Source organism: Ptychodera flava, chromosome 8, assembly GCF_041260155.1.
Source record: "Ptychodera flava strain L36383 chromosome 8, AS_Pfla_20210202, whole genome shotgun sequence".
NCBI classification, from domain to species: domain Eukaryota; kingdom Metazoa; phylum Hemichordata; class Enteropneusta; family Ptychoderidae; genus Ptychodera; species Ptychodera flava.
Window position 1 is genome coordinate 1,149,019 of NC_091935.1, and position 13,050 is coordinate 1,162,068.

The 13,050-nt window shown below is 36.3% G+C and overlaps 1 long non-coding RNA gene across 1 annotated transcript; it reads left to right on the forward strand.

Moving 5' to 3' along the window:
• Positions 1 to 8,323: 8,323 nt before the first annotated feature.
• On the forward strand, positions 8,324 to 12,591 carry LOC139138148 (uncharacterized). The gene is made up of 3 exons (XR_011553538.1): positions 8,324 to 8,472; positions 9,303 to 9,355; positions 12,063 to 12,591. It is a non-coding gene; the product is annotated as an uncharacterized lncRNA (long non-coding RNA).
• Positions 12,592 to 13,050: the final 459 nt, after the last annotated feature.

Consider the following 13,050-nt stretch of genomic DNA (forward strand, 5'->3'; position numbering starts at 1 on the left):
TCTGGCTTTACCCACCAAAGCACTCTGCAAAAGCATAGACCAGGACTCCTTAGGCCAATTCAGACTCTGAGCAATTTTCTCAAAATGGAGAAATATTTATCAACATCCTTTTCTGGAAAGGGGAACTAACCTGAAATGCTTAGTGATGTCAAAATTGTCTGAAGGGAAGAATTTTCCTGACTTTCCAAGCTCTAAACGTCTCATTTCTAACTGCAGTCGGTGTTCAGCTAATTCTCTTTCCTTTTCTTTTTCCTCTCTTTCTTTCTCCCTTTGTCTTTCTTCCATTTGCAATTCTTTTTCTTTCATTTCCAATTCCCTCTCTTTCTGTCTTTCTTCCATTTCTAATCTTTCCTGCCTTTCTTTTTCTTTCTGTCTTTCTTCCATTTGCAATTCTTTTTCTTTCATTTGTATTGCATTTGTATTTTTTCTTTTTCTAATGCCAATTTTTTAAGCTCCAAATCTGCCTGAATTTCTAATTCTAATTTTTTGAGTTCGAAGGAAGACTCAGGCTCATAATCTTTTAAGGCAGACTCTTCAAAATGGCCAGAATTAACTAAATGTTTTGCAATCTTGAATTGAATTTCTCGCTTGCGCATAGATCTTTTGACATCTACTTTAAGGAAATTTGCCAGTGCTATGAGGTTGTCTTTTCTGAGGGAATTAAATGTGTCCTGATCAAGGTCATCCATAATTCGTCTGGCTTAAATTCCGCCATGATTAAATTTCGCTGAGTTCACAGTATATAGTAGTTTTGAAAAGGCTGTCAAAATGTTGTCAAACGGCTCAAAATATTCGTCTCCCGGACGAGCCCCCAATTTGTTACGTGCAGAGAAAACGAACAAAAGGGTGAACTCAGCAGTTAACGTTTAAACAAAATTTATTACGAAAATAAAACTAATTGCTAAGTCAGGGATAGAGTACAGGCTTTAAAAGTGTACAGACTACTTATCTCAGCTGGGACGGCAAAGCTCCAGTCTCAGAGTTGTAACAGTCAGTTGGATGAATGAACAGTCCTTTGGCTTGCAGGCTTGAAGCTGCACAAAGTCCACAGTATAAATCCAGCGTTGGCAGTGAAGGTCTTGAAAAGTCTTGAGAATGACTACTGCTGGAGTTTAGTAACACACAAGAGACACGATCCCAAAAGTCTGACTGGAAGCTGTGCACGTCCCTTTATAAAGGCATATAAGAACAATCTAGAACTTTTATTGACATGCTAATTACTGTTCTAAAATTATCTCCCTTACACAACTAATCAACTTTCCAGAACATTCCAAACATGACTAATTGAATTCAAGGTTGTGAGGTCATCAAGGGCAGTGACCTTGAGAATGTTCTAGACTAATTGAACTCAGGTCATGATGAGTGTGGGGGGAAATGACCTACATAACAATCGAAACAACAAATTTCTATTGTCAAGTCTAAAATTAGTAAGTTAACAGGAGTATTTTTGCGTTTGCGCTCTGTTGTACCATAATCTATTCTTGTCATGTTATACAATTCTATACTTTTTCCACATGTTCTTTATGATCTGAACATTATGAGGAGTATATATCCAACGCACTTAAATGAGATTTTGAAAATACAAAAACGTATGGTACGAATCATAACTTTCAGCAATTGGAATTCATCGTCAAAACCACTATTTAAGAAACTTGGTATTTTAAATATATACCAACAACATAGTTTACAATTAGCGGTTTTTGTCCATGACGTTTTACATGAGAGGTTGCCGACAGAATTCTCCGACTTTTTACGCCAATTTATCATTCTCACTTCACCAGACAAAAAGTTAGAAATGATCTTATAATTCCAAAAAACCAAACATAGATTCAGTTTACAATTTGCAGGAACAAAATTATGGAATAGTATACCATTAAATATCAGAGATATTAATTGCAGGTCACACTTTAAGCGGGAGTACAAATATTTTCTGAAAACAGAAAGTTAATCACACTGATGGTGTTTATTTATTTTAGTTATGACCACATGTGTTTGTATGAGTTGAGGTGATTTGACAGAGTTATACAGTATGCCCTGTGATATGTTCTACTCAATGATAAATTGTAGTTACAGGGGTTGGACTAGATTAGTTGCCATGCAGACAGATATTTTCAACATTTTTCCCCATTGATTGTATACTTATACTGTATTGGATGTTGTTGTAATCACCTACATTATATTTATATTTATGGGAATAAAGAATTCAATTCAAATTCAATTCAATTAACCACTCGAATTTGATCAGTTCATCCAATCCTCGCTATAATCAGGAGCATTATGGAAAGTGCACTTTTTCGGTAGCTTCTTCCAGGCTGTTGAATTCCCTTGATGTTTCTATTCGGAACGCAACTTCACTGTATTCTTTTAAAACACAACTTAAAACTCATCTCTTTAGAAAGGCGTAGAGGATACAATAATTATATTTCTCTCAGTGAGGAAAATGAAGTGCTTTCCAATTATGTTTTAAAAGTTGAAGCTCAGTTTTAGCGTGTACAGTTTTGATATTTTTACCAGACTGCTTAGTTTTACATTAGCTCGAGTGCGCGTGTGTGTCTGTATGTGTTTATGTGTGCACGTTTGTAATGTCACTTATTATGTTTATGACAACTTTAATGTACTTTCTTTTTATCTATAAGTGTTGTAAAGCGCATTGAGATTTTATACTATTATGTAATGCGCTATAGAAGAAATAAATATTATTATTATTATTATTATTATTATTATTATTATTATTATTATTATTACAAGTTTAGGGGCTATAAGTATTATATAGAAATCTAATAACAGTTCATTGAAGCTGTGGGACCTCTGAAAAAAGGTGTTGTTACTCCTGAACGGATGCCATGGAAACATCTCACATTAAAATGAGTGGTTTTTTTTGTGTGCTAACCAGAAAACCCATTATTATCAAATTTTTACATCAAATAATAGTTCTTTAATAGGAATTAGGGAAAAAGTAACATTTTCAATCCCAAAATAGTTACCATGGCAACTCGAAACACTAACATAAGTCTGGCATTTGTGTTCTCTGACCCGAACTTCCCCTCTAGATAATTTTCATATCAATCAAGTAACTTTTCATGGGATATTAGAAAACTGAAATTTTCAACACCTAAAAGGTTACCATGGAAACATGGGGCAGTGAAATCGATATCATATTTGGTCTTTTCGACCCAAAATACCCTTATGGTGAAATTTTCACGGAAATTGAACCTATTATTATTCTTGTTATTATTTCTATTAATACTTTATTATTATTATTACAAGTTTAGGGGCTATAAGTATTATATAGAAATCTAATAACAGTTCATTGAACAACACCAACAATTAACACCAATTTAATCGTTGGCCAATCAGGAGAGGAATATTTGGGCTGATTGACTTTCAAAGGGACGCCAGTGACATCATCGTCTCTGCTGGAGACCATCCACTTTCAAATGAACTGTTTTTTATCCTACGGCGCTAAAAGTGGACCTCGAGGCTAGACGGAGTGGGGTCGGAGGCATGAAGGCCGTTAGTCTTGCTTCCAGACCTCGTCCCTTCGCCAGTGCAAAGTGCGCCGCTGGCGGTAGAAACATGAAGCGATTTTTCCACTGGCCTCGTCGCTTTGCGACTCGCCATGTCCCACCGCCAGCGGCGCACTTTGCACTGGCGAAGCGACGAGGTCTGGAAGCGAGACTAGAAGGCCGTGAGCGACGTATAGGGTCTCGGCAACACCGTCCTTTGCTGCGAAAAGCACGATGATGTTAGGTCGCGAGGTCACTCACACCCACTCAGGACAGCGTCTTTCTCGACTGTGTAACCACAGAGGAAGCTTACATGTCCAGCCCCAGGATGGGGCAGGGCTAGATGTGTCTTTGTCTTAGCATAAGTTTTTTGTTGCTTTTGTTTATTTTATCTCAATACGTCGGACTATAACCAGAGACAATGAGAATTTTTTTTCTCCTTGCCTGTGCTATGACATTGCCAATAAAGCTCAATACTACCAACCTCTTGGGTGTCTTTGTCTCATCTTACCTCTGGTTTTGTAAAGGTGTTTTTCCTTCACTGTATCGCGTAATTGTCTTGTGCATAGGGGTTGTTTACATGTCCGGCCCTAGGGGCGGGGCGGGGTAGGAGTGTCTTGGTCTCAGTACAGGTTGCTCCTTGCTATTGTTTATTATATTTTAGTACGTTCGACTATTATATCTATTGCCAATAAAGATTTATACTACCAACCTTTGGTGTCTTGGTCACATCTCAGCACTGGTTTTGTGAAGATTTCTTTTTCTCCTTCACTGTTTCATGCATTTGTCCTTCGACAATCTCACGCGAAGTTTTATCACAGTGTAGCGCCCATTAGCTGATACGTTTGATTGTCTACTGTGCCAAAGCAAGCAAGGGTATTAAAGTTACTGATCAGTGGACGCTGTCACCAGATTATCACTGGATTAACAAGGAAAGCACCCGCAAGAGTATGGTAGAAGATGAGAAAGCTTAACAAGCCGTCTAAAAAGGACATCTGTAAACTAGTCGACACTTTATATTTGTGTATTCGGAACCTAACAGAAGTCAAAACAACTAGAATATTCAATTGTAAACGAACAGACTGTAAAGGAGGACCTCCCATACATGCATGGTAAATGTCCTACACACCTTGGTAACTTGACTTGGTTCTAGTCAGTGAATTTTACTAAAATGAAATCATCTGCAATAGCTTCTCTTGAGTCTCTCCTATTTCATACAAACCTATTTGAAATTTGGCAGCCGAGGTCGGGCTATCCTTGCGATCGAACACATTGCCTTTGAGTCTGCGCATGCTACCACAGGGGGCTGTCTACATGTCCGTCCCCAGGGGTGGGTAGGTGTTTCGTTATATCGCTAATAAAGATATATTCTACCAACCTTTGGTGTTTCGGTCTTAACTTAGCACTGCCCTTGACAATCTTGCGTATACGTTTTATCAACATGCTGCGTCTATTATCTGATGAGTTTGAGTGCCTCATTAGCCAAAGTAATCAAGGGTAAATTACTAATCTGTGGACGCTCTCACCAGATTATCACCGGATTAAATTTGACACAGTCGATATCGAACGCACCAGCAAGGTATACCTTGCTGGTGCGTTCGACACAGTCGATATCGAACGCACCAGCAAGGTATACCTTGCTGGTGCGTTCGTTATTGACTTTGTCATATTTAATCCGGTGATAATCTGGTGAGAGCGTCCACAGATTAGTAATTTACCCTTGATTACTTTGGCTAATTAGGCACTCAAATTCATCAGATAATAGACGCAGCATGTTGACAAAACGTATACGCAAGATTGTTAAGGGCAGTGCTAAGTTAAGACCGAAACACCAAAGGTTGGTAGAATATATCTTTACTAGCGATATAACGACAAACCTACCCACCCCTGGGGACGGACATGTAGACAGCCCCCTGTGATGCTACTGACTTTCAACCCCGGCTTTCAACGGATTACGGGTGAAACACGCCTGTATCGCATCCACCCTAATCATCACGTTCCCCACTCATACATTTCATGTGAAACCTGAACACAAATCATCGTGTTCAGTCCACTCAAACATTCACAAAAGCAGACTGAAACCAAGTCAACTTGATGACGTATATGAGGTGTATTCAAACTCTTCCGAGCGAGTGGCCTTGCAAAAGTGGCGCTGGTCGACTGCCTAACACTGCATCGAACTTAACGATGCGACTGAGGTTCAAAGGTCAATTTTAGCATTCTTTTTGAAATTTCAGACCACTGACATAGTCTTTCTTTTGGCGAAAACTGTTGCGTCACATCGTACCTGGGAATTCCTGAAATATTATTAAAATGGCAAACTATCAGCTACACCACAGCCGTCCAACACGTGGTAAAATAAAAATGCTTATTTTACTGCGTGTGGGACGGCTGTGGTGTTGACTCAATCAATTATTATAATGCGCTGATACGGACAGCGGATTAGCAAGTTGGCAATGTTTTCGGAGCAATTACAATGGTGTATACACAAGTTGGAGAGATATGGATTTGTAGTAATAAAGAAAGCAGTTTCGAGTTGAACTCTTTAGTTGAAATATCACAGTAAAAATTAATAAAATCAAATAAAGTAAACTGTTGCATAAAAAACCATCCCTCCCTACCCCTCCCCCAGTCCAGGGGACTGACTTCTGTGCCCTGTGGATAAGGCGAAGTATAAATCTTTATTGGCAATATATATCATGGTCAAACATATTGAAGTGAAATAAACAATGGCGACAAGAAACCTGTGCTGAGACCAAGGCACTCCCAACACGATACAAGCAATGAAAAACGCGCAAAACTACCGTGATTACTAATTTATTTGACACAAAAATAAGGACAATTGATCTTTTTTTGCCATTTACGAATCCCTTTGCGTATCTCAGAGACGGACACTTAGTCCTATAAGACATATCTGGGAACGTCCGAACAAACTTAAAGTTTTTAATAGTTTTCAACGATTGTATTAAATATGTCTTTTCAAAAATAAAGGAACAAGACTTCAGGCGTTAATATTTAATTCATTGATTTTAGAAGCAGCTCTTGGACTATAAATTCCATGATTGGCACCGAGATAACACACCTCGTTTTGTTGAAATATCATTGGAAATTGTCATGTCACTGCGCGACACTCACACTAAAATTAAAATGACAGTTTTGAAACTTGTTCACACTGTAATCAACAAGATAGTAAAATATCATTAGTTGTAATACAGATAGGAAATGTGGAGTAATACGAAATTACTGTACATCACCTTACATTTGTGCGTATTTTTGACAGTCGTCTATGTGGACTTAACGCGGATGGGAAACTTTTGAAGAGCTATATTTCCCCTTACGTGTGTTTCAAAATGGGAACATATATGCAAGCTCAATGCAAGAAAAGATTTATCTGAGATTTGAAGGTTCTAAAATTTATTCTCATGGTACATCCTATGCGTCAATGTATTAAAATACCCCCGCAGTGGAAAATTTGGGAATTTACTAAATATAGTAAACATCTTCAGGTGACGAATAATTACAGTATATTCTCTTTTTATCAAACCGAGGCTGCATAGAGCACAACATACTAAATACGTAGAAGACACCCTCTTCTGTACAGTTCCGACCTCTTATGCTCCTAACTTTAGGTATAAAGAAACGACTGAATCAATTTGTGAACGATTTGGATGCCGATCGAACAAAAGTAATATTGTTACTTATACTTGCACATTTCCCAATATTGAAAACTCGAAATCACTAGAATTGTTATGTAGAAACTCACCTTTATGTTGTAATTTCCTTATTTTAATCTTTCTGACTCTGTCTGTCTGTCTGTCTGTCTCTTTCTCTCTGTCTCTGTCTCTCTGTGTCTCTCTGTCTGTCTCTGTCTGTCTCTGTCTCTCTGTGTGTCTCTGCCTCTGTCTGTCTGCCTCTCTCTGTCTGTCTCTCTGTCTGTCTGTCTGTCTCTGTCTCTCTCTGTGTCTCTGTCTGTCTGTCTGTCTGTCTGTCTGTCTGTCTGTCTGTCTGTCTGTCTGTCTGTCTGTCTGTCTCTCTCTCTCTCTCTCTCTCTCTCTCTCTCTCTCTCTCTCTCTCTCTCTCTCTCTCTCTCTCTCTCTCTCTCTCTCTCTCTCTCTCTCTCTCTCTCTCACACAGACTATCTCAGACGGCGATAAAAATGAAGATACCAGTGTGCCTCGTGCTGATCTATGTAGCTGTTCAGCTAACCTTGGTCGAATCAGGTCATTTTTATTAATATTAGTCTCAATCTAGAAACTTATATACAGATGTGTGAATTGTATACATCATTTTGCGTCTTAATATTGATTACAAATCTATCGCACTTCTTTTAATGGCAATGTCCCTAGGACAATTCCGAAAGTTGTTACATTAGATGATCTTTAACAATCGATAAGTTACGCTTATTAAGCCTGAAATTCCTAGAAAACTTAGGATTCTCAATCATTTCAGAGTAACCTTTAAGCAGTCAATATCATATACCGAGCAAGTGATTTCGAAAAAGTATGCGTTTTCACCCAGTGCACTTCTATCTAATGTCGTTGGGTCAGTCTCGGCCAATGTGTATGCTTTTTACAACTCTGTACCGTTATGAATATGTTTTCTATCTTTGTTTTCCGGACTTCCTATCTTGTCCTTTCTCGATTTATGTGCAATGCCCTGTGCCCACCTTTTTATCTTTCAGCAGGTCATATGATAATAAAACAAGCATGTCACGACAAAGAGGTTAGATTGTCCTGTACACGCGGTGGTACCATTTATATCTTGTATGCCATGTATGGTTGGCAAGAGAATGGTATCTGTACGAACGGCAATGTAAAGGGTATTCCCTGCAGTTCACTGTCAAGCCTTGCTGTAACCAGTGCAATGTGCGACGAAAGAAACTTCTGTCAAGTGAAAGCCTCAGACGACCTCTTCGGTAATTCGTGTGCCAAGGACCCTAAGAAATATCTGCAGATTGCTTATGAGTGTAAGTTCTTAGATAAGAGAATTCACTCAGTCGTACGTAGTGATAATCATTATCAACTGAACTTGTTACACAACCGATAAAAGAATGAAGATTGCAGGATGCATGAAACTTAAGTACAGATATTTGTAACAGACTTTGTACTTGATGTAATTTGTTTTATTGATTAATAGGCTATGCTTTCCGCATCGAGCACTTTAATTTCCTACGAGGACATCTGTATACTCATGTATATATATATATATATATATATATATATATATATATATATATATATATATATATATATATATATATATATATATATAGATAGATAGATATAGATAGATAGATAGATATAGATAGATAGATAGATAGATAGATAGATAGATAGATAGATAGATAAATTCACTGCTGTCCTTAACATTCACTGATATTATATATATATATATATATATATATATATATATATATATATATATATATATATATATATATATATATATATATATATATATATATATATGCTATAAAGTTCGAAAATCTTCACGGTGTAAAACAGTGTTCAATATATTGTATGGCAGAGCGAGTTACAGTAAAATTTGATAACAAACAGAAAACAGGGCTTAGGCTTCACTCAGAGTTTCACGCTACATGTGTTCGTCTTATGATCGCTACAGAACACATATAGTGTGAAACTCTGAGTAACGCCTAAGTCATGTTTTCTGCTTGTTATCAATTTTTAACGTGCCTACATATATATATATATATATATATATATATATATATATATATATATTCACTGATGTCCTTAACATTCACTGATATTAAGAATGTTTTGCTTTTGATGGCAGGTCGTTATGACTAAGGATGCAAAGAAAAATGCGATGAACCCTGACCTTGCAAGGTAGAGAGATATGTCATTATGGATGTCTATTTATCGTAAAATTTCAATTTGAAAATCCGTTTCGGGATTTATGTTTCAGACTTTCATACAAATGAAGGTATCTGAAACATGAATCTCCATGCTTTGAATTGGACTCCTGAGAAACGTTCGTCAGAAGCTGTATAATAGCTTATGATAGCTCCCCCTTTCTTCTTTTTATTTTACTGGATATCATCATCAGAAGGGAACTATCGATTTATATATATATATATATATATATATATATATATATATATATATATATATATATATATATATATATATATATATATATATATATATATATATATATGTGTGTCTGTGTCTGTGTGTCTGTGTGTTTGTGTGTCTGTGTCTGTGTCAGTCTCTCTCTGTGTATGTATGTATGTATGTATGTATGTATTTATGTGTGGGTGTCCACATCACAAACTAAAAAATCATAGCACCTACCATTCTAGTATTTAGTGTTCAGGGGCACCAACGGGTAGAGATGAGAATATGTTCAAGTGAACATGTTTTTGTCAAAAATATGCAAATGAGGTGAAAAAGACAAAATCCTCGAACGCGCTGAAGATCCGTAACCACATACCAGATTGAGTTTAAAATTTTATGTACAGGTGATTTTAGTTAGATTTGTTCAAATTGTTGTAAAAATTTTATATTTTAGGCGGTTTCTCCCTTTTTAGTCAGAAAATCAGTTTTCTGAAACAGTGTGTCCGATTGCTGTGAAACTTGATATGTATTTTCCTAGGGGTAACCTAAGTTGTTTTTCTTCAAATTGTGGTGAAATTTTTATATTTTTTAATTTCTTGGGCAATTTCCCCTCTTTTGTCATAAAAATAATTTTCTCTGAAACAGAGTGTCTGATTGCTATGCAAATTGGTATGCATATGCAACGGAGCAACGCTGGTTGAGTCTCTCCACACTGTGGTTAACTTTATTTCTCTGGCAAATATTCCCATGTTTGGTCGAAAATCATCTTCTCTGCTAGTCTGATTGTTTCGAAACTGAATATACATGATCTAACGTATTACGTTGGTCAGATGTTTGTAGTGAAATTTTTGTATTTGTTTTTTGGGGCAATTTTCTCCATTTCTGGGCAAAATATAATCTTGTCTTAAAGTGCTACTTCGACAGATATGAAAATTGCTATGCATGTTCCTATAGGGGTAAACTAACTTGAGATTTATTCAAATTGTAGTCCTTTTCTTTAAAAAAAATCTTCTCTGATATCACTGGTCCAATTGCTTTGACAAAAAGCAATTGGACCAGTGATGATTCATCCTAGGGATGATTTGCATTAGTTTTGTGCAAATTTTGAGAAAATCTACTACATGATATTTTTTGGGATAATTTTTGCTATTTTTTAGTCTCTTAATTTGTCTTTCTTGAATTTCCCTTTCCAATTGCAAAACTTGCGAACTGCTGTACATTTCACCGAAAATTTGTATTCTGTGTGTAGATGCACTCTCAACTGTAAACGGAATTCGTTCAAATGAAGTTACTAAAAGTATGCTAATTAGCAGTGAAAGTGTAAACTTGGTGAAAATCTCAATAACAGCGAGTTAGAGATTTACATAATGGCGATTATTTGTATAGAAACACAACAAAGACCTCCAAGCTAATAAAAAGTTTTTTTCTTAAGTATTAGTATTATAGCCTCTGTAGCTGTAACTCTTGAAATTTGTTGACCTGAAAAAGGCTTTCTATTTTCTCAGGTTTTCTTTAAATTCTACAGATTTAAAGGATATAGTCTTTTCCCACTGAAAATTGGACAAGTAAATTTAAATTTTGACCGTTATTTTGATTTCCCGCCATTTTTAAAAACTGGTAATATTACAAAGAAAATATAGCATATGGTGTCCCAGTGGAAAACATTCAGCACTATATGCCTTATATTGGACTACTCTGTTGTTTCTGTGAAGATTCCAATGCACATATGCACTGCGTACTGCGTTTTTGCTTTATCTGCATGAGGGCGCCATTTTTTGTTTGGGCAAACATTTATTATTTATCTTGCTCAACATTGCACATGTAGTCCCAGTGGACAGTTTATTCTACCTGTATAACCACCCCTCAATGAGTACATTCCCATGAACTTGTTTTAGTTTGGAAGTAAAATCACAAAAAATATTGCTAAAAGATACAGCTATAGGGCTTTTAAGTATTATTGCTCGATGAATTACCAAGTATTGTTTACATTATATGAAATACAATATTACAAGAGGACCGGGTCACATTTTTGATGCACCACTGCCAGGCTGCATGCATGGTGTTGTATATGTGTATGTCTATTGCAAAAGTTGACAACCATCACATAGTTCGTCATTGTATTTAAAGGAGAATGCATCAGAATACGTTCAGATACACTAGATATTACCATTTTCACAAGCTGAAGCGCGTAGAAGCTATTAAACATCATACGTACACTCACCCTGGCCTGCAACATTTAACAAAATGTAAGCAAAGTGTCGTTGAAGCTATTTTTAGGCATCGCAAGTGGACTGCGGGTCTTGCTGTTGATACACAATGTGGAAAGAGAGATGTCACCTATACATGAACTATGCGAAGGAAAGAATTTATTTCGAGCTTAGGAAATTTAACCTGTCAAGAATCCTCATATATTTTTTGACACACAAGGAAAGGCAAATATATAAAATAATGACTCAATCTTCTGGTTCTGTTTCAGGGAGAAGCTTGCACTATGCTAAAGAAGTGTTTCAATGAATTGAGTTTGAAGATTAACATGGAAAGTAATTCCACATAACTATCGCGCTATAATACTATGCCTTTCGTTTCAATATTCATCCAATCATCTCATCAATTTAAAATCGTGAAAAATAGTAATAAGTTACGAACACTTCACCTTTTTATCAGTGTATCTCTAAAGATGTGTAATAATTTTATACTTCTTTTAAAATCAATACCGATAGAAGAGAAACAACCACAAAATTACCAAACAACATAGTTTTTCTTAGCAATAAAACTTACTACAAATTGAAAACATTTCAGAATATCTATATGATTACGAGTAAGGCGATGTTGAAAATAACACATATAGTCGTAATGTCATGATATTTTCGAGTAAGGGATATTCAGCTATAAGTACTACAACACAGTAGGTCAGTTAGACTGGAATAGGACTTGGTTGAAATGTACAGATACAGCTGTTAGCCATTTGGATTTTCTGATTTTTCTGTGAACATGCAATTTTGCACTTTGCCTCTTCATGCTTCAACTAGAATTAACTACAGAACTGTAAATAAACAGATTGTTGTCCTGTACTAAGATAAGCTTATACCATTGGTCTTACACTGTTATTTGTTCAAAAAAGAAAGCAGCTTTGTCAGTCTTCACAAAATTCATGCATTACATTTCCTCTGCGTTCGGTAAACTCTGAGATTTTACAACATGTCAGAATTCTCGCCAAAAGAACGTATGAAAGAGTATGACCAGGATGTGGTTTATTCTTTCAGAAAAGACACCCACTCTACCTGCCCAAGTTTCTAAAAAGTCGTAGCTAGAAAGCCGACGGGATAGTGAGAAATGCAATACAACATAGGGAAAATTTCGAAATGAAATTTTTCATAGGACGAAATGTCATGTGTCTTCACTTGAAAAAGAGCTGAACGAAAAAGAATGGAAAAAGGAGAGATATGGTGAGATAAAGAAAAAGA